This window comes from Camelus dromedarius, chromosome 2 (genome assembly GCF_036321535.1).
Source record: "Camelus dromedarius isolate mCamDro1 chromosome 2, mCamDro1.pat, whole genome shotgun sequence".
NCBI classification, from domain to species: Eukaryota; Metazoa; Chordata; class Mammalia; order Artiodactyla; family Camelidae; genus Camelus; species Camelus dromedarius.
This window is the reverse complement of record NC_087437.1, coordinates 106,199,634-106,223,797: the sequence shown is the minus strand read 5'-3', so window position 1 is coordinate 106,223,797 and position 24,164 is coordinate 106,199,634. Positions and strand designations below refer to the sequence as shown.

The following is a 24,164-nucleotide window of genomic DNA, read 5'->3' as shown; positions in this document are numbered from 1 at the left end:
TGGACAGTGACATGTAAATTAGTTTCCCACTGTGCTAGATTACATCTCTCCTGAAGAAAACATGCTATTCTTGATAATTTTTCCCTCTCTTCTCTCTCCCTTGGAAGCCTGGATAGCAAATCTAATTGTGAAATTAAAAATCTGAAAAATCTACAAACCTCAAATGTCTAGCTCCAACATTCAACCTTGTTAAACTATTAGGGTTCCACGTATCTCTCAAGTGCAAACATCTGCATAAAGGAAACTGGCAAATCTTGTATCTATGTGAAGAATGTAGAGCTGAACTGGTATTTTTTATTGACACTTTCAATATATTCGAATAAAGCAGAAACCCATGTGGCTCAGCCTTTGAGAAGTACCAGGGCCACCAAAGAGTAATTTCACAATAGCTCTTTGGCTTGTGTATTTCAAAACCCATGAAATCTTTTAAAGACGTCTTTTAACATACTATATTCTCCCTTTTCCATATCCTTCTGTCATATTCTAGCATATGACCCATGGCCCTCTGAACCCCTCCCTGACCACCTCATGCCTTTCTTTTCCAGCTTCTCCTCTCCTTCCACAATTTTATTTCATAGAGTCCAGAGGGAGGGTTTGGATTTTTAGAGAGCAGAGGAAGGGAAGAGACTAAGTTAGCCAAGCCAGAATCCTCTTAAATGAGCTGGAGGAAAGTCTGGGCCTCATGAGTCCTTGTTGAATTATACCAACATTTAAATGACACAGTTGCTGAATGTTTTTGCCAATGATTCCGATACTAAATGATTTTTCTGCGACACTTTTGAAGTACACTTTGAAAAAGTCTCTCTTCTCCTTTAATGATGTGTAAATTAGTGCCTTCAGAGACTTTCCAATTATGACAGGCATTTCTTGTGATTTTTGAACTATTGTAGTACACTTTTTAGACAAAACAGTGAAGATTCAAATCCCTTAGAAACCAGTAGGGGAGACAGCCTTGGCAAAATAGGAAAAGCTCATCTTTGTTCCCTTCACTTCATAGCTTTGAACCTTCCCAGCACCGCACGGCCTGCGGAGAATGTTTATTTTCTTTAGGAGACTTGGGCCTTCTTTCATTTGAGGCAAATGTTGGTCCAGTCTGAGGCTGGAAGATTCACGACTGGGTTGAGCCATTTTCCGCCTTTGTCAGTTCCAGTCTTCTACTTGCTAAAACTGCCCTTGAGAGATTTCTTAAATTTTCAAAAATCGCTTTTAAAGTTCTATGGAAAAATTACAGCTGTTAACTTCAGGCATTTTATTAATTCCCTCATAACTGTTACATGCATATATTTGAAAAGGAAAAAAACAAAAAACAAAAAACATGTCCCAGACACAAAGAAAGAGAGGATTGGTTGAATTAGGAAAATTAAGAAGGCAAAAAAGTTGTAACAGGGGTTAGTTGTATTAAATCAAGACGTAGATAGCATGTCTTGGTAGCTAAATATTTCTTTCTGTGATTTTTAGCATCTTCTCCTACCTACCTTGCTTCCTCTAATTCTATTTACTTCAAAGTTTGCCTTTAACTAAGTAAAAACATTTTTTAAAGTGTGGTCATTTATGTTGAACTTATTTAAACATAAATTTCCAGATCTTAAAAAAAAATGTGTAAGATTTCTACTGTTTCAGCCTTTTTAAGTCTTAGAATTCAGTTTTATTTTTCTAACTTGTGCCCAGTAACTCTTTTTATGAAAACAAAATGTTGGATTTTGTATCAACATTTCACGAGCAGATGTCAGAAACAGTCTCTGTCGGCTGCTTTCTTGAACTGATTTTTTTTTTTCCCTTCACTTTTCCAGAGTAAGTTAAATAGAAAAATAAACAAAAAATTGTCATGTAGGTCCACTGGTTGAGGTCAACAACTGTTTTAAGGTTAGCTACGAAACATCTTTCATAGTTATAGATGTGTTCCAAAATCTCTGGCAGAAGTTCATAAAATGAGGTTAAGAGATTATTATTTCCATGACTGCTAAAACTCCAAGTCAAGTAATTCCTTGTCAAATAAAACGTTTATGTTTCCTTTCCCCATCCCCCATAAGAATAAAAGTTCTTATATGGTCGATCATACATCTAAAATAATTTGGCTTGTCTAAGAATAAATATGTATTCACACTACCACAATATAAAAATTTACTATAAAAGTGTTATTTAAATTAATATTTTTAATTGAAAACATGACTAGGAAAGATTGACATGTTATAGAGGTTTTCTGTTTGTTTTAAAAGTATATGACAGAGAATATTATGCATAAAAACAAGTTATAAAGACAGTGGATACAAATTACTTCATTAGTTTTCAAAAATAAAACTTAATAGCCATGTGGTTTTGATAATCACTATGTACAATTATTATAGTAAAAAAATATTTAGAAGACCCACAAGGCTAGCAGTAACAAAATAATACCATCTGGGACTTATTATGGATAAGTATTTATATGGATAGAAGTAACCCAAATGAGGTAGAAGTTAGGATATGCTGGATAATGTACTCATCAGTCTAACTCTCTTGTCATTCAGCAACAGTAGGTCTAGAATAGCAGGGGGTGGGGGAGGGCTGAAGGAAGGAGAAAGAGTGTGGGAAAGGGAGAGAGAGAGACAGACACACAGTCAGACAGGTCCTTCTAGCCACTGGCCATTCTAGCCCTTCCTTTTAACGAGACATTGACATCCTATTTTCAGAGAAAGGGAAGCCTCACCAAAGTGCAAGGGGGAATAAAAGATGTGCTTGACTTTGGAGCTACCCGCGGCTGATGTGAGTTCCTGATGAGTTACACATCATCATGATGTGAGTTCATGACGCCCTAAAGAACTTCAGGGTGATTTTGACAATGAATAAATTTTCCCTTAAGGAACTTGGCATCCAACAAAGATGTGACTCCACTCTGTTAATATCCTTATTTGACAGATGTGACGATCGAGAGTGGTTAAGTACCTTGCTCAAGGTCACAACGTTCCAAAGCAGGGAAGCCACGATGTGCACCGATCTATAGCTAGTTTAGTCCTCCTCCCACCCTGCACTTCCCCCGCAGCCCCCCATTCTCAAGTCAGCGCAAGGCGTCGTGAGAAAGCAGTGTCACACATGGTACTCTCAGACACTCGGCAAAGAACTTCACATCCATTATCAATATTTAGGGTTGCAAGAATATTATTCAGGGAGTATATAACAAATAGCCATTTTAACAGAGAAAGTGTTAATGGGCAAATGTTTATGGTGAGTGAATTAACTTGAATAAGCCTTGTGTATTTATCATCTACTGCACAAAAGCTTTATGCCTCCTCCTCTTTTCTGTTTTTTTAATCATTTGAATGTAAGGAGGAAAACTGGTATTTTGGAACTGAGTATAAGTTGTTTTCATGAAACTATATGCGTTAGTAAATGTAGGGAAAGTTTCAGGGCATTCCGTTACCCAAACAACTGGATGATTAAATTTTTCAGGTGATATTCAAAATGAAGTAAATAAATTAACTTCTTCCAGTAAGATCAATTCTCAAAATTTTCAGAGAAATGTCCTTCAAGCATATCTTCAAGGAATTAATGGTGGTCAATAGCATCAGAAAGCCATCAGTGGCTAACTTCTCACCAGGTACTCCCCACTAGGACGTGAAAGAAGCCATTTTAGCATTCTGAGATCTTTCTTTGGTGTTCGACAAGTGACGACCTCAGCCAGACACAATTCGTTCACCAGTGGCATTAACTCCAGAGTTTAGATAGAGAACAACAGTCAACTCAAATCCAGCAGACTCTCAAGACAAGATGAAGAAATGTCATCTTCCAAAATTGATGCTAATGAGAATCACATACTCAGTGGAAGGCATGGATACTAACCACTCCATGCTCTCATTGGTTCAGGGTCAGGTTCAGGTGCCAGGAAACAATGGTCCCAACACTTTGATAGTGTAAAATAAGAAACTGTTACTAAAGATGTCAGATATCAAAATAGACACATGGGGTGATGGCCAAGAGCAGTACGGTGGGACAGGTGGATCATAACAAGCCCGCGTGTCTCTCTTCACTAACTGACTCGTGCTCTGGGTTGTGTCTCAGGCACGTCTTTAAGTACAGATGGTGCATCAAGCTTTGAGAGCCTGGTGACACTTTAAGATTATTCACTACCTTTTAATCTAAAATTATGGTTGCTAACTCCTAAACTTTGATATAATTTTTCAAGATTAAGTCCAGAGCCACCACCTGCATTTTTCAGCAGCAATGAGTATACTAATGTAATTGCCAAATAAATAATTTTTGAGAGCAGGCATTGTAAATCATTTCTCCAGAATTTTGATCAGCTCTGAGCAAATAGCCAAAACCAAGTTTCTAAATCTGGGTTCTGAACTCTGGTTCTGAATCTCCAAGCTGTGCAAACCTGCACAGAAGTCCTAACGCACTCCTAAAGCTGACAGCACAGACGAGTCAATGGCTGTTTGGGTCAGGGAATAATGAAACGGTTACCTACAGTCATTTGATATTCATAAACCCACTTAACAACATATGTGAGAAGATAGCTTTCTATCATCTACCAAGCCCTCTCCCTCCCCCACTCTATAACTAAGCCACTCCACCCCCAACTCTATAACGGTGTTTGTTTCAAACTTTCTTTATACTTTAGGAGCTTTATTCTCTGCCTTACCGAGTGAATTTCAGAAATCACTAACAACAGTTTATTGCATCAAAATTTTTGATTTTTTGAAAATACCATATGATATCACTCATATGTGGAATCTAAAAAAAAAAGAAGACAAATGAAATCAAACATAAAACAGAAACAGACTCATAGACATAGAATACAAACTTGTGGTTGCCAAGGGGGGAGGGGGTTGGGAAGGGACAGACTGGGAGTTCGAAATTTGTAGATACTGACAGGTGTATATAGAATAGATAAACAAGTTTATACTGTACAGCACAGGGAAATATATACAAGAGCTTGTGGTAGCTCACTGTGAAAAAGAATGTGAAAATGAATATATGTATATTCATGTATGACTGAAAAATTGTGCTCTACACTGGAAATTGATGCAACATTGTAAACTGACTATAACTCAATAAAAAAAATTTTTTTTCATTTTTTGAAAGCATGAACATGCAAATTGTTTTTCACAGGGATTAGCATAGAAAGTACCAAAAAGATCCTCTACTATCAGCAATTTTTAAAAATTTACCATCTGCAAATGAAGTTATCTTTGTATTTCTCAAACAAAGATAGAGCACTGCTAATGTTTCAATCATGTTCTGAATTTGAAGACTTATAAAATATAACGAATAGCCAGATAAAGGGAGGCGGACTGACCACGAGTTTAATGAGGCTTAAGCTTTGGGGTCCTCCCCTGCATGGACTCCTCCTCAGGCCCTGCGGGTGAGGTGCAGAGAGCCTTGGAATTTGAGCATATTTTATAAAATGTACAAAAGTAAGATTTTTTTGTACAATTTTTCTTAGTGAGAGCTCTAACAATCCATCCCTGCCCACAATTACAGACTTCTCCTTATTTACGAGTTTACGCGGCTTTCTAGATTTGACCACTCACAATAAAGTGGTCTCCAGAGGCCACTGTCTGACAGTTCGACCTTTAAAACACTAAGATTTTATAGGACCAAAACCATAGTGCTCTCTTTCTCAAATTTCAATTCTAAAACTCTGAAGAGCTTTATACATTTTAGTTTTCAACTCTCCTGCCAGATCATGATTCATCAAAAGTTTAGCCCGTACATTTCATACATGTGTTATTCATTAAATTCTACTAGTGTAAATGCTTCCACAGAGATTTGAAAACTAAGGGAAACCCTCCCAGTTTATTGTTGTTTCGTGTTTCCTTTGATTAGTGTTCAGGAAGCCAAGGGAACAAGAACCATTTATTTTGAGTTCCAGTTAGTGTTCGTTTATTTGAAAACATTTTATTAGTGTGAAATAGACCAAATCAATTAAAAGGACAGTTAATTAGACAGAATTTCGGTTTCTTACACACGCCACCTTGCTCAAGGTGTAGAGTTTAAGAGAACAGATATTTCAGGTGTCCCAGGTAGAGTCACTATGGTCTGTTTATCTTCTTAAACCAGTGTGGACTCCAAGGCAGAAGGTACAAGAAAATCCAGAGGGTTAAGAAAAATATTAGAATCTCTCTATATTTATCACGTTCTACTCTTGTTTTCTGTTTTTTTTTGGGGGGGGGCAGGCTTAAGTAGTTTTTTATTATAAAAAGTTTTCAAATAGGCACAAAAGTGGAGAGAACAGAACAATAAACCCGATATGCTCATTATTTGGATTCAACAGTTATAAAGACTTGGCCACATTTACTTCATCTATCCTTTTAGGTGTTGAGGAATTTTCAAATTACATATATATCAAAATGTTTTCTTTATTATTTAAGAAGGTCTCAATTCCAATTAAAGATATATGGCTACAACACCATTAGGACAACTTACAAAATTAAAAATAATTCCTTGGTATAATCTAATATCCAGCCCCAGTCGAATTCCTTGATGTCTTATTTGAATCACAATCCAAACCATGTCTCAGGCATTACATTTGCTTTGTAGGCTTTTTGCCTTATTTCGTTTTAATCTAGTGCTAACCTTGTTTTCCCTCCCTTTTATTTTCTTTTTCCATGCCACTAACTTGTTGCAGAAACCGAGTCACTTACTCTATAGACAAACCGACTTTCTGAGTTTCTCTGTGTGTCATGTAATCCATACATCTATTCTCCTGTAAAAAGAAGTTAGCTTGCCTAGAAGACTGAGTCAAGTGAAGTAATTTTTTTTTTTTTTTGAGTTTTTTTCTGGAAGCCAAGAAGGATGAAGGAAGGAAAAGACCAGAGTGAAGTAATGGGCAACCTAAGAGATTAAAAAGTAAAGAAAAACAAAATTAACATTTGAATGGAACTTTAGGATTGAAAAAAATACTTTCACGGGAATTATGGCACTTAATTCTCATGTTAACGTCCCTGTGTGGTACCTAGAACTGTTTTTATCACGTTTCAAAATGAGAGACAGAAGCTTAAAATGTTTTTAGGGCTACATAGAGGAAGGACTTGAAGAAGTTGGAATTGCTGACGCCAAATCTCATTTCTGTCCTTTGTGGGAGACAAAGTATCAGAAAAGGTAGAAGTCTGGGGAGATTTCAGGGGAAATGAAGATGCTCTTTTCTGGTGCTCACTTCAGCAATATGATGCACAAGTTGGGCAGAGAGGGAGCCTCTGTCTTGTTATGTGCAGATGTAGAAGCAGCACACGCCATCCCGCAGGCGCAGTGCAAGGATGGCAAATGGTTTCTATCGTAATAAAATAATCTGAATATTCAATTTATAATGTAGTTCATGGTTTAAATATGTGAATGTGTTATTAAAATACTTTTTGACATTTAGTATATTTGCAGTGTGGTAGTCTCAGCATATATAAATGCCTTCCACATTCACCACTCAAATTGAATTCAAGGCACTATTAACCTGAAGGGTAACTCATAAGCCTGCAATGAATATTTCATGATCTGAAAATATTGTTTAAGTAAATGGGAAAAATATCCAGAAATGATTTAGTCAGCCTAACAGCATCACAGATCATTTAAAAAGGAAATAGAAAAAGTCTCCATAATTTTCTGGCCTTTTTACTAAAAGTTTACATTTAAAGAAAAACATTAGTGCCATCTTAAGCAAAGGTAAATTTTTATATATCATGCATTTCCTAAGTTTTGTACATGTATTTTGTTTTAAATTGCAATGTGCTATCTGGCAGTAGCACACAGGATGTTTTTCCCTTAAGTTTGAAATAATAACTCTTTCAGCTGATTTCTTTGGTACCATTTCATAATTTGTTTTGTTGTTTTACTACTTCCCAACTTTAGTTTCCATAGGAACAGGATCAGTCAGAAAATATTTGGGACTCTTTTAATATGTTGAGTCCAGGATTCCTAATTAGGCTTCACGCATTTATAGCTTAATTAATATGAGTCTCTGTGTTATATCTTTGAAGGTGGAGAAAACTGGGTTATGATGTCACGATATGCTTACTTTTTCAAAGGTTTTTATTGAAGATTTGGATCAGAGATCTTTAAGATCATTTAAAGGTGTGCTAGTACCTGCCTGAAAAGGGATGAAATCGTTTTAGGCATACTATTCTTCAGATAAGGAAACTTAAGAGACACCAGTTACCCCAGTTAAACTCATAAAAAGTAGCTGAAAATCCCTCCCTGCGTCCATGATGCTGTTTGTTGCTTGTCTCTCATTTCGTGGGGCACCGTTTCTTCATTGTCTCTGCTCCTTTGTGTTCTATAACTGAGCACATCCTCCAGAGGTCAGTCCTTCGCCCCTAATCTCCCTCCATGTTTTCTCCCAGAATGAATCTATCTTCCTATTTTTATTTACCACTTAATTACAAAGGATAGGTACAGGAAATTTAGACTTCTCACTCTTTTTCTTTTCAATAGTCTATACAGATACTTTTAGTTGGATTTTTTTTTTTTTTGCCCCCTGAACTATAGAAAATAATAATTCCTTTTTTAATTAAATGCTATGATTTCCCTGGTTCTTCACATTTACAATACTTGGAAGTATTGTTTTGATTTCTTTGATGTCTTCTATATTTAATCAACCACTAAGTCTTACCACTTCTATTCTAAATGTCTTCTGGATTCAACTCTTTCTAAACAATTTTTTGACAGCTGCCATTTTAATCCTGGACCCTATTACCTAATAATACCTGGGTTAAAGTTACCTCTCTCCTCCTGTCTGTCCCACATGTAAGGGTCAAAATTATTGTTTACTTCCAATCCCATGTTTTTGGCATATGGTTTCACTCGTTGAAACTTCCAGCAACTTCCTGTTGCCTACTGCATCAAATAGAAACTTTAAACATAATATACATGAAGACACAAACTCCGTGAATACCAAGCCACTTTTGGAGCCCACGTCTTGCTCCTTTTCAAAACAAACTGTGTGTTCTAACCAATAAAGAGTCAGTTTAGAATTAAAGCATGTTCACAACTCCACATAAAATAATTTTATCATCACAGGCTAACTACGGTACGTTTTCCCCCATTTAAAAATATACGATGTTAAGTTATAAAGAACACCTAAATCATCATTAAATCAAACCCCCTCATTTTACAAATAGGGAAAATAAAATCTAAATAAAATTAAGCTGTTTTCTAAAGCTATATCATTACTAAGAGCAGAACGGACACAATCTTGGTTCCTTGGATGCCAAGTTCCATTTCATTTACATCACACTTTTTTGCTTCTTCCTCTTGAACACTTGACATTTACAGTTTAAAATATAAGGAAGTTCTTTGAACATCCAGTGGAGACATTTCACATGGATATTTAACCTATGATTTCAACAATGCATCACTACCAAAGATGTATTAGAAAAATAATTCATAAAAGGGAACACTCTTAACACTGTTTGGAATGTAATTTGGTGCAGACTATGAAAAACAGTATGGAGGTTCCTCAAAAAAACTAAAAATAGACTTACCCTATGATCCAGCAATCCCATTCTTGGGCATACATCTGGAGGGAACTCCAATTCAAAAAGATACGTGCACTCCAGTGTTGATAGCAGCACTATTTACAATAGCCAAGACATGGAAACAGCCTAAATGTCCATCAACAGATTACTGGATAAAGAAGTTGTGATATATTTATACAATGGGATACTAGTCAGCCATGAAAAAGAATAAAATAATGCACTTTGCAGCAACATGGATAGACCTGGAGATCATCATTCTAAGTGAAGTAAGTCAGAAAGAGAAAGAAAATACCTTATGATATCACTTATATGTGGAATCTAAAAGACATAAATTAACTTACAAAACAAAAACAAACTCAGAGACATAGAAAACAAACTTATGGTTACCAGGGGGTAAAGAGGGTGGGAAGAGATAAACTGGGAGTTCGAGATTTGGAGATACTAAATACTATATATAAAAACAGATAAACAACAAGTTTCTTCTGTATAGCACAGGGAACTATATTCAGTATCTTGTGGTAACCTATAATGAAATAGAATATGAAAAGGAATATATGGATGTATATGTATAACTGACACATTATACTGCACACCAGAAATTGACACAACATTGTAAACTGACTATATGTCAATAAAAAAGAAATATAATAATTCATAAAATTAATTTAAAAAGTGAAGGTGATTCTGTCCCCCATCCTAGTAAGCGTGAACATGCCCTGGAGTCACCCTGTCAGGGAAGATATTCTTTCAGGTAAAAGATGGGAATCTACGGTCCTCTGAAAAGAAACATTTATATTCAACACACTCATTGGTGAGGTAACTTAACTTTATTTTAAAAAAGTACATTTGTATCCCACTTCCAAAATTATTTGTCCTTTTATTTTCTCATAATTAGAAATGCATTTCCTCAGATAGTCTAGCTTATGTAATGAGCTAGTTTTGACTGGTCTCATCATTGCTCAGCATGTTTGGGTATCTCATCGCTAAAGATAAATAGTTGAAGTGTAAAATGGAACAAGGAAGAGAGATATGATTTGTTGGTTCCAATAATTAGGACTCTACATACAAATTCTGATAGAGGGCAGGGATGCAATCTTGCTTCCACTCTAAGACTAAGAAACAGTGGCATGGAAGGCGAAGTGGAAGGAAGACCCCTTCCTCAATTAACATCTGTGTTCTCTTGCTCATGAATTCACGGTGTATTTGAGGAAAGTGTTGAAAATAGCTTCTGACATAAAGGACTACGTTGCTAGTATGCATAAGCTGCTGACACAGCTTTAGGTTGCCTCCAAATGTCTCTATTTCTTCCATTCTTTCCCCATGACCAGTCTTCTCTAGAGAATCCTTAGAGCTTGAGAGTCTTCAGAGTTCAAGGAGCTATGAGAAATTAAATCACATAAGGAACTCACTTGCCACTTGATATTAAGTTTTTAATGACATGGGTTTGAACATTAAATAAATAATTTAGAAAGTCTGAGCAACTCTGAAATGAGTTTGAGTTGCTATGTCAAAGGCTGGATATGCTCTTACCCTACAGCAAGGCTACTACTATTCTGTTTTGTTGTTTAGAGGCTTGATGAGAGAGGCTTGATTGACTCAGCCTACATGAAATCAATGCAAGAGAACATTTTTAAATATTTAGGAATTTAATCAACTCTCTTTTTCATATTCACCTTTTCTTGCCATTAGTCTGTGAATGTGACATGAACTCATCTAATGGGAACTTTTACATTTTAGGGAATAAAATATTAAAGTCCCTTTAAAAAGAAATGAACTAAAAGGTCCACACTTCCCCATGAAGAAAAACACAGCTGTGATGCAGTAGATTTACTAACAGACTTTGCTGTATAACCCAGGAGTTCCAGTTAGTGACAGGGTGTTCGTTTATTGGAAAGCATTTTATTAGTGTGAAATACACCAAATCAATTAGAAGGATGGTTAATTAGACAGAATTTGGGTTTCTTATAGACACCACCTTGGTCAACGTGTAGAGTTTAAGAGAACAGATACTTCAGGTGTCTCTGATAGACTCACTATGGTCTGTTTATCTTCTTAAACCAGTGGACTCTAAGGCAGAAGGTACAAGAAAATCCAGAGGGGTAAGAAAAATATTAGAATCTCTCTATATTTATCACATTCTTCTCTTTTTTTCTGTTTTTTTTGGGGGGACGGGGCTTAAGTAGTTTTTTATTATGAAAAGTTTTCAAATAGACACAAAAGAGGAGAGAACAGAACAATAAACCCGATATGCTCATTATTTGGATTCAACAGTTATAAAGACTTGGCCACATTTACTTCATCTATCCTTTTAGGTGTTGAGGAATTTTCAAATTACATATATATCAAAATGTTTTCTTTATTATTTAAGGAGGTCTCAATTCAAATTAAAGACATATGGCTACAACACCATTAGGACAACTAACACAATTAAAAATAATTCCTTGGTATAATCTAATATCCAGCCCCAGTCGAATTCCTTGATGTCTTATTTGAATCACGATCCAAACCATGTCTCAGGCATTACATTTGCTTTGTAGGCTTTTTGCCTTATTTCATTTTAATCTAGTGCTAACCTTGTTTTCCCTCCCTTTTATTTTCTTTTTCCATGCCACTGACTTGTTGCAGAAACCGAGTCACTTACTCTATAGAAAAACCGACTTTCTGAGTTTGTCTGTGTGTCACGTAATCCATGCATCTACTCTCCTGTAAAAAGAAGTTAGCTTGCCTAGAAGACTGAGTCAAGTGAAGTAATTTTCTTTTTTGAGGGATGGTCAAAAATACTACATAGGGAACACTATGTCCTTTTACTGATGCTAAGATTAATCAGTGGTTTCAGGTAATAAACAGATTAATCCTTCTATTGTACAGTCCCCTATCAACATTTCCCTAATGTTTTTACCCATTAATAATCATATTGTAAGCCAATTACATGTAGCAGGAGAATGATGACTCGATTCTATTATTTTTTTCTATTATCTTTGTGTATATATTAGCTTGAATTTGATAAAGAACTTTTGCTTGTCAATTAAGGCTACACGGTTACATATGCAAACAGACAGGAAAGCAGGGTAAAGCTTACTTCTTTATTTTGATTGCCAAATATCAGAGTAAGAAACAATTGTTGAGTTCTAATGGTGACCAAAGAGTGGTAACTGTGGGGTTTTTTTAGCTGGCTTTTTCTCTCTCTGTATAAGTAGTACATTTCGTAAAATATGTTCAAAATCTTTAAATCGATTGCATTCAATTTATTTTTTGATTCTCAAATTGCCTTTAATTTGGCCAAAGGGGGCTTTTTAAAGTTGATTCCTGTGTCTTTTTGACACAATCTCATTAGCTTTGAGAATTCTAACTTGTTTTCTGGTGCAATAAAAGGTCCCAGACTCATCTTATACATGTCTAAGTCTAAACATGGAATCAGATGTTCCTCCAAAGATCTCTAGTCACTGCTAGTGTGGAATAGTATCCAGCAATCACAATCTGTATGATCACTTTTATGGGGTTGTAGGATAGACTGTATTATTATTCCCAACTACTCATTTCCTTCCCACTTACTATCACTGATTTCCAGGGCATGCCAGACAGAATTCACTCTGTTTCAGGATGGCCATGTGATGTGCTTTGATCAATGGACATCCACAATGTTAAGTGGATGCTTTGAGCCGTTACATAATTTAGCTCTGTCCCTTGCATTTCCCTTGACCACAAGGATTATCTGTCCCAAACAGGGCTAATTTCTTCAACCTGGGGCCTGGAATAAGGAGACATGTAGAGCAGAGACTGTGCAGCAGACCTGGAGCCACCAAAATTGAATGCAAGCAAAAAACAATGTGTATAGTTGCAAACTACTGAGATTTGGGGGTTATTTGTTACTTCATAAAAGCTGACTGATACAGGTTGTGATTTCATCCAGGCCTTTTTAGCGCACAGAGACAGGAAATGTATAATTTTAGGAAGAAAAAAAGCATCATGAGTTCATACTGATATTTTCAATTCAAATATAACATTACAGGACTTTTACTTAACTTTTAAAAAAACATTACACATATAACTCTTTTTTCCTATGCTGGAAGTTTTGATCTATCTATATTAATATAATTACTGATTTGCATTGTCCTGTAATACAAAGCAGTTTCAAAAGAACAAAACCGCTATTTTAAATTACTTCAGTTTAAAATGTATTTGTAGCTTTATTTATCCTTAAAATATATCCCACTCTTCAGTGGAATGTTACGTTCCAAGCTCAGACTGGAATAATTCTTTCCTCTGTGTGGTTACATCACTGATTTGAAATACAGTAGGTTCATTTCTTTCCATTTGTTTTCAATTTTTGGAGATGGATGTCTTAGTGAATTTTATCTTTTAAATAGAACCTTTAAGTTTTCAAAATCAAATCTGTGTAATAAGCTATTAAGAGAAAGCTGTTCCATTCTTGCACCTTCCACACATTTTGAATAGTTTTGATTTAACCTCCCAGTGTTTTTCTCTTGCATAAAACGTAGCATGCAAAACTATACAGTTCTACACCTTGCTTTTTCCAGTTACTATATCCATTCATGGAGATCACTCTAATTCCTTTTATAACTACATTGCATATCATTCTGTCATTTATTCAGTCAATCCCCTATTAATGGGTATTCGATTATTTTCAATCTTCTTTTAATTAAAAATTTTTTTTAACTTGGAGAAGAGGGTAATTAGACTTATTTATATATTTCTTTCTTTTTTCAATTTTTTTAATGGAGGTACTGGGGATTGCTAAGTATGCACTCTACCATTGAGCTATATACCCTCCTCCCTTCAATCCTTTTTATAATAAATAATTTTGAAATGAATAATATTATGTATGAATCATGTCCTGTTTTTGTACAGCTTTGGAACAGACTCCCAGTAGTGGGGTTGGTGAGTCAAAAGGCAGATATATAATTTTTCTACATATTGCTGGATTCCAGTCCGTAGCAGCTATAGCATTACACAGCCTATCAACAGTGTGTGAAAATGCTTGTTTCCATACAACTTCAATAACAGAGCATGCAGATGAGTTATGTGTTTTGATAATCTAGTAGGCAAGCAGTGTTATCTTTGTGAAGGTTTAATTTGCATTTCAAGTTATGTTGAGTAGAGCTTCATATCTGAAGAGCTTTTTGGACTTTCCTTCTCGGAATTCTCTGGGGTTTGCTTGTGCGTGTGTTTGCGTATGTGTCTGTGTTTGTGTATGTGTGCATGCATGCATGCACCATTTTTCTATTTTATTCTTTATATTTTAATTTTCTTTTCATTTTTAAGTGCTCTTATATCAGTGACAATACTCTAGTTGAGGCTTAAATTGCAAAATATCTTTTCCCAACTAGACATTTATCTTTTGATTTGTTTAAGGTGTTTTTTTTTTTTTTTTAATGCGGATGCTGCTTGGATATATAGACCAGTCTACAGAAATCTATACCATGCTTCCTTTTTTTTGGGGGGGGGGGTTTTGAGGGGAGGCAGGTAGTGATCTTTTTATTTATTTATTTATTTACTTACAGTTAGATCTCTGATTGATTTGGAGTTTATCCCCATGTATGCTATCAGATTCAGATTTAATTTCCCTTAAATAACTGTGCAACTTTTCTAACAGTATTAAGAATTCTCTCTAGTTTGAAATGCTACCATTTTACATGTAGATCAATAGACAGATAGACATGGTAGGTATAGATAATCTCTATTTTTACATCTATCTATCTATCCTAAATTTCAAATCAACTTGGGCCAATTTCTGGACTTTATATTCTCTACCATTGGTCTGTCAGTCTCTTCATGTACCAGTCCCACAGGATTTTAATTGCAGAAGCTTTATCAAATTTTGTAATATAGGGCCATTACCACCTCATTTCTCTCCAAGGGTATTAGTGTTTATTTTCCATTATCTCATTTGTTAATGTTTATTTTATGTATAGTTTATAATTAATGTTATGTTATTTACTACGTTACTTACTTTTATTTAACTAAGTATTTAAAAACTTCTATGTGCTAGGCGCTACGCTAGGTGCTAGGGACATAAAGATGTGTTATCTCTGCCCCAGAAAGATGTGTGTGTAAAATGATAACACTACAGCCCAGTAAGGGCAGTAAGAGAAACAGGAACATGCTGAGGGCACCAGGATTACAATATGAGGTGGACTTTGGCTTTGAAGACTAGATGAGTTGGAAAGACTTAAGAAGCCGTAAGAGACTTTGGAGTTAGACTTTCAGAGAGGAATCACATTTGGCAACATGGAGAACAGTTCAACAAGGACAACAGTAGAAAAGATGGAGGTTGGAAAGGAGAAACATTGTATCTAGGTAAAATGGCATAGATGTTTGCTCCCTTACACACACATACACACACACACACACACACACACACACACACAGGACACAAAAGAACCTGACTTCTTCTGGGACCAAAAGCATCACATGGGATCAAAGTACAAATGATACAATGATCCCATAGCTCCAATCAGTTTATATAAAACTTTTAACATATTTTTATGGCACAGCTCACTGTGTTAGATTATTAGATTAAATCATAGATTAATTAGCAACTGATAATTAAATAATTGCATTAAATAGACTAGTGTTTATTTACACTTGAGTCACTGTTTATTCCATTGTCTGTTCTACTTCAGATTAAAATCAATTCCTAATTTAAAGTGTCTCTAGAGCATTTTCTTAAACATAAACACGATTCTCTCTTTTCAAATTTAGCACTTTCCCAGCAGTTCAGCGTGTTCCAATTTTATTTGTGGCCATTGCTTCTTTGGTCTCCTTTAAAAATAGCACCAGCTTGCACTTGTCTGTAAATCCTAGCTGGTGCCGGTGTCTCGGTCCCCTCTGGGCGTGGTCCCTTATTCTCTTCTCCTTTGGACTTTTTCATTGGGTCTGGGTTGGAATTTTTCCCTTTTTAAATCTGGTCACTGGTTTGGGAGTTTATATTCCTCTCTTTTGTTATATCACTTTGTTTCACTACTTACATTTGGTGGTTTTAGCTAGAAGATAGTCCTGACTGCATCTTGGCTTAGGGTTTTAAAAAAGCCTCTGCAAGATGTTGTCACGAGTCCTGTTTGTGAGACCTAGCTTTGAGTCGTGGCTCAATTACTAGTAAAAATACAGTTTTCGTAGGAAAGCACAGAATACTATGCATGACATAATTTCTTTTTTTTTGGAATGTGCAGAACCATAAGCACAGCAAATTTTGATTTTGATTTTTAAAGAAATTATACAGGTATGCTCATATAGGGTGGAATTATATTTCCCCCCACACACAATTTTTCTGGAATCACACGCAAGAAACTTAAGAGTGGGCTACTTCATAGGTGAGGATGTGGAGAAAAGGGAACCCTTTTACACTATTGGTAGGAATGTAAATTGGTGCAACTGGTATGGAGATTCCTTAAAAAATTAAAAGCTATATAGAGCTACTGTATGATCCAGAAATTCCACTTCTGGGTATAGATCTGAAGAAAATGAAAACACTAATTTGAAAAAATACATGCAACCCAGTGTTCAGAGCAGCATTATCTATAATAGCCAAGACATAGGAGCAACCCAAGTGTCCATCAGCAGATGAATAGATAAAGAAGATGGGGTACACACACACACACACACACACATACACATGCAGAATGGAATGCTACTCAGCCATAAAAAAAGAATGGAATTCTGCCATTTGCAACAACATGGATGGACATGGAAGATAAAATGCTTAGTGAAATAAGTCAAAGAAAGACAAATACTCTATGGTATCACTTATACATAGAATCTAAAAAATAAAACAAACTAGTGAATATAACAAAAAGAAACTGACTCACAAATATAAAGAACAAAATAGTGGTTACCAGTGGGGAAAGGGAAGGAGGCAGGGACAAGACACGGGTAGGGGGTTAAGAGGTTCAAACTACCATGTATAAAATAAATAAGCTACAAAGATATATTGTACAGCACAGGGAATATAACTGATATTTTATAATAAGTATAAATAGAATATAACCTTTAAAAATTGTGAATCACTATGTTGTATGCCTGAAACATATAATATTGTACACCAATTAAACCTCAGTAAAAAAAATAGAAATAAAACAGTAGGCTACTTTTAAGGAGTGGAACAGAAGGCAGGACTGGAAAGGAGACATTTTTCATTTGATAACCTTTCTGCGCTGCTTGAATCCACCATGTGCAAACATTATTTTAGTTAAACATGTAAGTAAATGCATTTAATAATGATCTATTTTTGTCTTTGATTCTGCCCATCATAAAGTATTGAGCAGGTTTTTACAGTGCAAGCAAAGCAAAAACTGAAAACAGTAGGTGACTGTTTTGACAAGATGTGACCCAGCAAACTGGAAACACCTTGCATAAAGGAGAGAGACCAGGGAGATGTCTTCACCCTGTATAAATAGAAAGACAAATCTGCCCCACACTGACCTCATGAGACATTCTGAAAACTGAAACAGAACAGAAAAGCCAATGAAACAAATAAAATCTTGACGCCAATGGCATAAGAAAGCAAGAGAGAGAAAGGCAAGACTCTTCAGTTAGGAACTAAAACTCATGTCTGTCAAGCTCATGAGGTTCCTGGCTCAGGACTTTTTGAGCCCAGACAGTGGGCAGCTAAGAGAGAAGCTCTTGACACGTCACAGGACTGGGTCCAGTATGTTGCTTTGCCCTCTGCTCATAAAACATAGCAACAATTCAAATGGCAGAACAGTTCCAACCCACTCACTGGTTTGAAGACCCTGAGTAGGGTTTGCGGTCCTGCCAGCAGGCACTCAGTTGAGCACACACATCCTCCCTCTCTCTCGTGCACGCACACACTTACGTGCTTAGTAACATAGAAGGTCACGCCTCTCCGTATCACATCTAATCAAATCACCCTCTTAAGTGTGGCAACTTGGGGAGACGCTAAAAACACAACACTGACGGAAGACAAACTCAGGCGTTGGAAAAGAGAAAGATACTGAAAGAAGAGAAATAGGAGCCCAAACAGCTACTGTTTTATGCTGATACGTTGGGAACTGAAGAGAAAGTTGGAAATACATCATACGTGATTTTTAAAAACTTAAAAACCAAAGAGCAATTTTCTCAAATCTCTGATTAAATGTAATTGATTGCATTTCAAATATAAAACAACTTTCTGTGGGCATACGTATATATGTAATCATATGTGTTTGGGTAGGTATCTATTTCAGTCACTATATATCAGAAATACTCATGAAGGAATTGCATGGACCACTTCCATGGCATCTAACTGGTCTCCCCACTTCAGCTTCCCACCTACACCGTTCCGCCCATTCTCCACACTCCATCCATTGTGTTCTCTTTGAAATGCAAATCTGCCTGATATTCAGTGTTTAAAAGCCTTCAATGGCTTTGCCTTGCTTTAGGATAAGTTCAAAATCCTAAATATATCCCACAAAGCCCTCCAACAGCCTGACTGCTGCCTTTTTTCCTCCCCCCCCCCCCCCCGTTCTCCCCGCTATGACCATAAGGAACTTCTTTTATTCCTTCACACTCTTCCTGCTGGCTCCCCCCAAGGATGTCTGAGTGTGCTTTTGCTGCATCTGAAGTGGTCTCCTCCATCCTCTTTACCTCGGTACTAGTATATTCTTTGCATAGATAGATAGAGATAGAGATGTATGTGTGTATTTTGTAATAAAACAAAAAAAAATTCCAAAATAAACTCTTAATAAAAGTAAACAAAACAAGCTGTTTAAACGAGTACAATACTTATGCAACAGCCGATTACTTGTCTTTGGCTATGACTCTCAAAAATGTAAGAAATCCATTATAAGTGATAATAGGAGTGTTGAAGTTCATTGCCCCCCAATTTTAACAATAATAACAGTACTAAGTTTTCTAAGTGTGTTACACATATGAACACATTTCTTTTTCTCGAAACCTCTGTGAAGTAAGTACTGTTACTGGGATTACCACCATTGCAGAGGGGTCAGTTGACACACACAAAAGTCAAATGACTTGTACAAGGTCACGCAGCTAGTAAGTGAGCACAGCGTTCTGTATCAGAGTCCGTGTTCCACCGTTACACTACACAGTCCGAGTACAACCCATAAAAGTGTAAATATATAACACTGAATTGTAATTTAAAGGAAAAAGTTATGGTTGCTCCATAGGATCTAGAATGTTCTTGGCCACAACACCGATTGCCCATACCCTAATTCTGGCTGGTATGGCAGGCAAATAATCCCCCTGCCCCCACAAAGATGTCTATGTCCTAGTCCCAGGAACCTATAAACGGGTTACTTTACATGGTAAAAAGGAAGTAAGGTTGCAGATGGAATCAGAGCTCCTAACCAGCCGACCTTGAGATGAACAGATTATTCTGGACTACCCAGGTGGTCCGGATGTGATTTCAAGGGTCCTTATAAGTGGAAGAAGGAGGCAAAAGAGAGAGAACCAGAGATATGGCAGCCTGGCACTGTTAGCTTTGCATCTGGAGAAATGGGGCCATGATGGACCTCTAGAAGCTGGAAACAACATGGAAACAGAGTCTCCTCTTGAACCTCCAGAAGGAACACTGCCCTTCCCATACCTTGACTTTAGCTCAGCGAGACCTATTTTGCGTTTCTGACCTCTAGAACTGTAAGATAATAAATATGCATTATATTCAACTTGTGGTAATTTGTTACTGCAGCAATAGGAAACTAATACAGTTGGGCTGTTTTTCTGAGTTCTGACCTCAGTAACACCTTCCAAGAAAACTGCCCAGTTTTAAGTCATCTTTTTCTTCTTTGGCTAAAGAAAGCACTTCAACCTAGATTCTGATCCCCCTTTCCCATCCTCACTCTCATCTTCAAAATCTGGCAGAATAGGTGTCCTGGAGTATTGGCTCAGCAGTGCTGCCACTATATTGCTATGGGATGAAAAGAAATGATGTTTTAAATAATGGCTTTTACAGATTTCTGCTGGTCTGACCTCAACAAACACGCCAGCTCTTGCCTCTATGTTCTAATACACCTCCTCCACTAAAGACGCCCACAGATGGAAAGCAGTATGGTGAAAACCATGGGCAGAGCACATACGTGTAAATTCACATGGGTTTCTCTCACTGAATTCCTCGTGTGGAGGGGTAAAGGAGTGTCCTCAGCCACGGGGAACTCACTGTTCTCTCTATGCTAATGTTCTTACTTTTGACTTCTTCCTTTTCAATGTCATGTCTGTTACAGTCTTGAAATGATTAGCAGGTCTACCAGCAAGCCCAATTTGACCTTTAAGTTCATCAGGTAATTGAAACTATGCCCAGTTGGAACCAGTTCTCTTCAGCACATTGATTATGTTGCTTTGTTCTTAACAGTGTTGACAGAGGGCAAAATCTTCCTGGCACTGGTTCCCTGGTGTGCTGTTTTGGGTCAATTCCACCACAGAGGCAGGATCTTGTCATTCTGTAGACGATCCAAATCTCTCCCCACCTCCACCATCCTTATCAGTTGATGAGAAATTACAGACTTGGGCCAAGTAGCCTGGCTTGGGTTCCAGTCTAGATCTGAGAACCACCTGCTATGAGTCGTGTACTGCCACGAACAACACACTGCAGTCATTCACATTCAATTCCTTTGTTCAAATGTCACCTCAGAGAAATCTGATGTCTTACCTACTTAGAATAAGTTAGGGCTTCATGATAAACATTGCCATCATTAATTCTATCCATCCATTTCTTCCACCGACTTCACCTCATCCCCTTTCCATTTAATCGACAGGTATATATTTACATGTACTATTAACCAAGCACTTTGCTCAGCATGGGTCATACACTGGTGAGCAAACATCAGGAAATTTCTTCCCTCATGGAGTTTCTATTTTAGTGGGAAAGAAAAATAGAATTCAACTAAACACACAAATAAATGCCCATTTCTCAACAGGTACACTGAAATCATAGTTTAAATAAAACAACAATAACAAAAGCAACCTCCTCAACTACTAAGAAGAAATAATATTGACAAATAAAAGTAAAGGGAAAGAATGGAAATAAACATGATATTAGACATAATAAGATTGAGACAAAAGAGTGGTCCAGTTATATTTGGGGTGAATGTTAAGAAGATGATATATAATTAGAGCATAAGGAATCACTGTCTTCTTGAGTGAAGATCACAAAAAGGGATAAGCACTCAGAAAAATGAGAGGGATGAGGTCAGCTATCTATGGAACAAATTCTCAGATTTTCAAATTCCAGTTCCATCTCTTTTCACCCTGGATAAGTGAGCTTAGACAAGAAATTTAGCTTTCCTGAGCCTTAGGATCCCTATTTGTATGTTGAAGATATTCCCCATCTGGGGGGAGGGAAATAGCTCAGTGATAGAGTGCATACTTAGCATGCACAAGGTCATGGGTTCAATCCCCAGGACCTCTACGAAAAAAAAAAAAAAAAAGACATGTTCTATCTCATGCATTTGTTGAGGACTTAAAAAGAAAGTCCTAGGAATAGTGTCTGATATATACATAAGCCTTCAATAAAGTTTCTAATCTGGACATGAAACATGAGTGGATCAATCACAAATAGACCTGTGGGGTGAAATTTAGTCTTGATGAACATTCTTGTTTTTTCAACAACACCATAATAGCAAGGAATGTACTTGTGCCGAGCTTTTGGTTCCTAATACCATTCTCCAATTAAAGGAACCAGGGCTCCTTGGAGCCATAGCTGATTCTAGGACTGGAGTAGAAAATATACAAGATCGGCCTGGAGCAGTTTGTGGTATCAGAAGGTAAGGAAGTATTAAAAACAAACAAGCAAAATCCAAAACACATATATACACAATGATGGGGAAATGTCAAAGGGGCATAGGAACCAATTGAAAGAACTCCCAATGCCAAAGCTCGACAATCTAAAACAAAATAGTATTGGACTATAATCCAAAGTATAAAATAAATGTTGATGACCTTACACTGATATAAAAAATGAATGGAATAATGAATGAATGGAGGAGGGGGGAGAGACATATCTCTCAAGTAGAAGAATTCCAAATAATTTATGGAGATATTCCACTCTCAAGGAGATGGAGCATAACTCCTCTTCCTTAAGTGTGTTGTACATAGTGACTTCCTTCCCCAAAAATACAGTGTGTGGGGAGTGGGTGGGAGGGGGGAAGGTAACCCATGGAGATACCTAGCATACATCACCTCAACCAGATACTAAAGATTAACATCAACAGTGATAAGTCACAATCATAGTATGTACCTTTGATAAGATGTGACGAAAATGATACTTTGCCTTGGTGATCTTCCTCCAAAAAACCCATAAACCCAGTCAAAACATGAGAAAAACATCAGAGAAATACCAATTGAGGGAGAGTCCACAAAACATTTCCACCAATATTCCCAAACCCATTAAGTTAATAAAAAACAAGGGAAGTCTGAGAAACTGTCACAGGCTAAGATGCATCTAAGCATACACGATGGATAAATGTAATGGAGAGTCCTGGATGGAATCCAGGAACAGAAAAAGAACATTAGGGAAGAATGAAGGAAATCTGAACAAGATGTGAATTTCAGTTAATAATAATGTATCAGTACTGGTTGTTTAATTGTGACAAATGTATTATACTAATTAGCAAAATGATATTAGAGGAAAGTGGGTGTGGTGTACATGGGAACTCTCCACTATCTTTGAAATTTTTCTTTAAATCTGAAAGTGTTACAAAATTTTTAAGTTTATTAACAATAAAAAAAAAAAATTCTTGCAATAGCAGATCTTTCAGCATCCCAGGAACAATACGGAAAGATCCCTGAACACTTCTAAATTAATCCTCTATGTAGGAGGCAGGGTTAGAAGGGCCAATGTGCTAGCTTTACCCAAGGCTTGAAAGAGTTTATTCTGCCTATTTATTTAAGCCCGTGCTTGCCTCTGGGTTGTTTCTTGGCTACAATTTCAAATTTAGGGTGTATTGTTTCTATTTTGATTACTGAATAGACATACCAGAGTAAAACCATTTTCTCTGCTTTTAATCAGTGACAATTCTACACTACAGTCAGCCCTTTTTATTTGAAATGTAGGATTGTCAACGAAATACATAACTTTCTCAGTAGTTCTGTTACAATTTCGCCAGCCTACCTCTTTGTTGCCTTTCAGCATCAGTGATTTTTTTTTTCTCTGAGCGTTCAACATGATACCAATTGATATTTCAAAATTGCATCATGGTTTTATTGTGAAGCCTTGCCTTACTGGTTTGACTTTCTATAATATAGGTCAGCACAAGCCCTTTCAAATGAGACAGCTTGCACCTTCTCCCGCCACTAAGGGACAGAGCTCACACCACGTTGAGCTGAGCAACACTCACTTCGGCAATGAGAGCGCTAGAAAAAGTCATTGTGCTATGTATTAGACACTTATCTGGCAGGTTATTTTAAGTATTATATTACCAGACCTTGAATAGTAACAATAATAACCCATTCCATTAAAAGTAAAGAAAACTAAAGAAAAAAGAAAGACGAAACAAGGTAAAAACGAAAGAAAAAGGGTTCGTTGCTTAAGTGCTTAAGATCTAGTGTAATTTCCTCCACTGTAACTTCCTAAAAAGTTAACGCAAGGAAAAGAAAATAATAGGAAACGTTCCCACGATTTTAAGTCTTATGAGCCCAGAATCTGTGAAAATCCTGTTTAGAACCATCCCGTGAAATTGGCTTTGGGACGTCCCCCCGCTGCTCGATCATTCAGCTTCTGTGTCTTTCTAGCATCACCCCGTTGGCCGT

The 24,164-nt window shown here is 36.6% G+C and overlaps 1 protein-coding gene across 2 annotated transcripts in view; it reads right to left on the bottom strand.

The window, feature by feature from the left end:
- The window catches only part of JAM2 (junctional adhesion molecule 2), a 52,065-nt gene that overhangs the window by 26,784 nt on the left and 1,117 nt on the right, over positions 1 to 24,164 (bottom strand). The gene's annotated exons all lie outside the window — the stretch shown is intronic.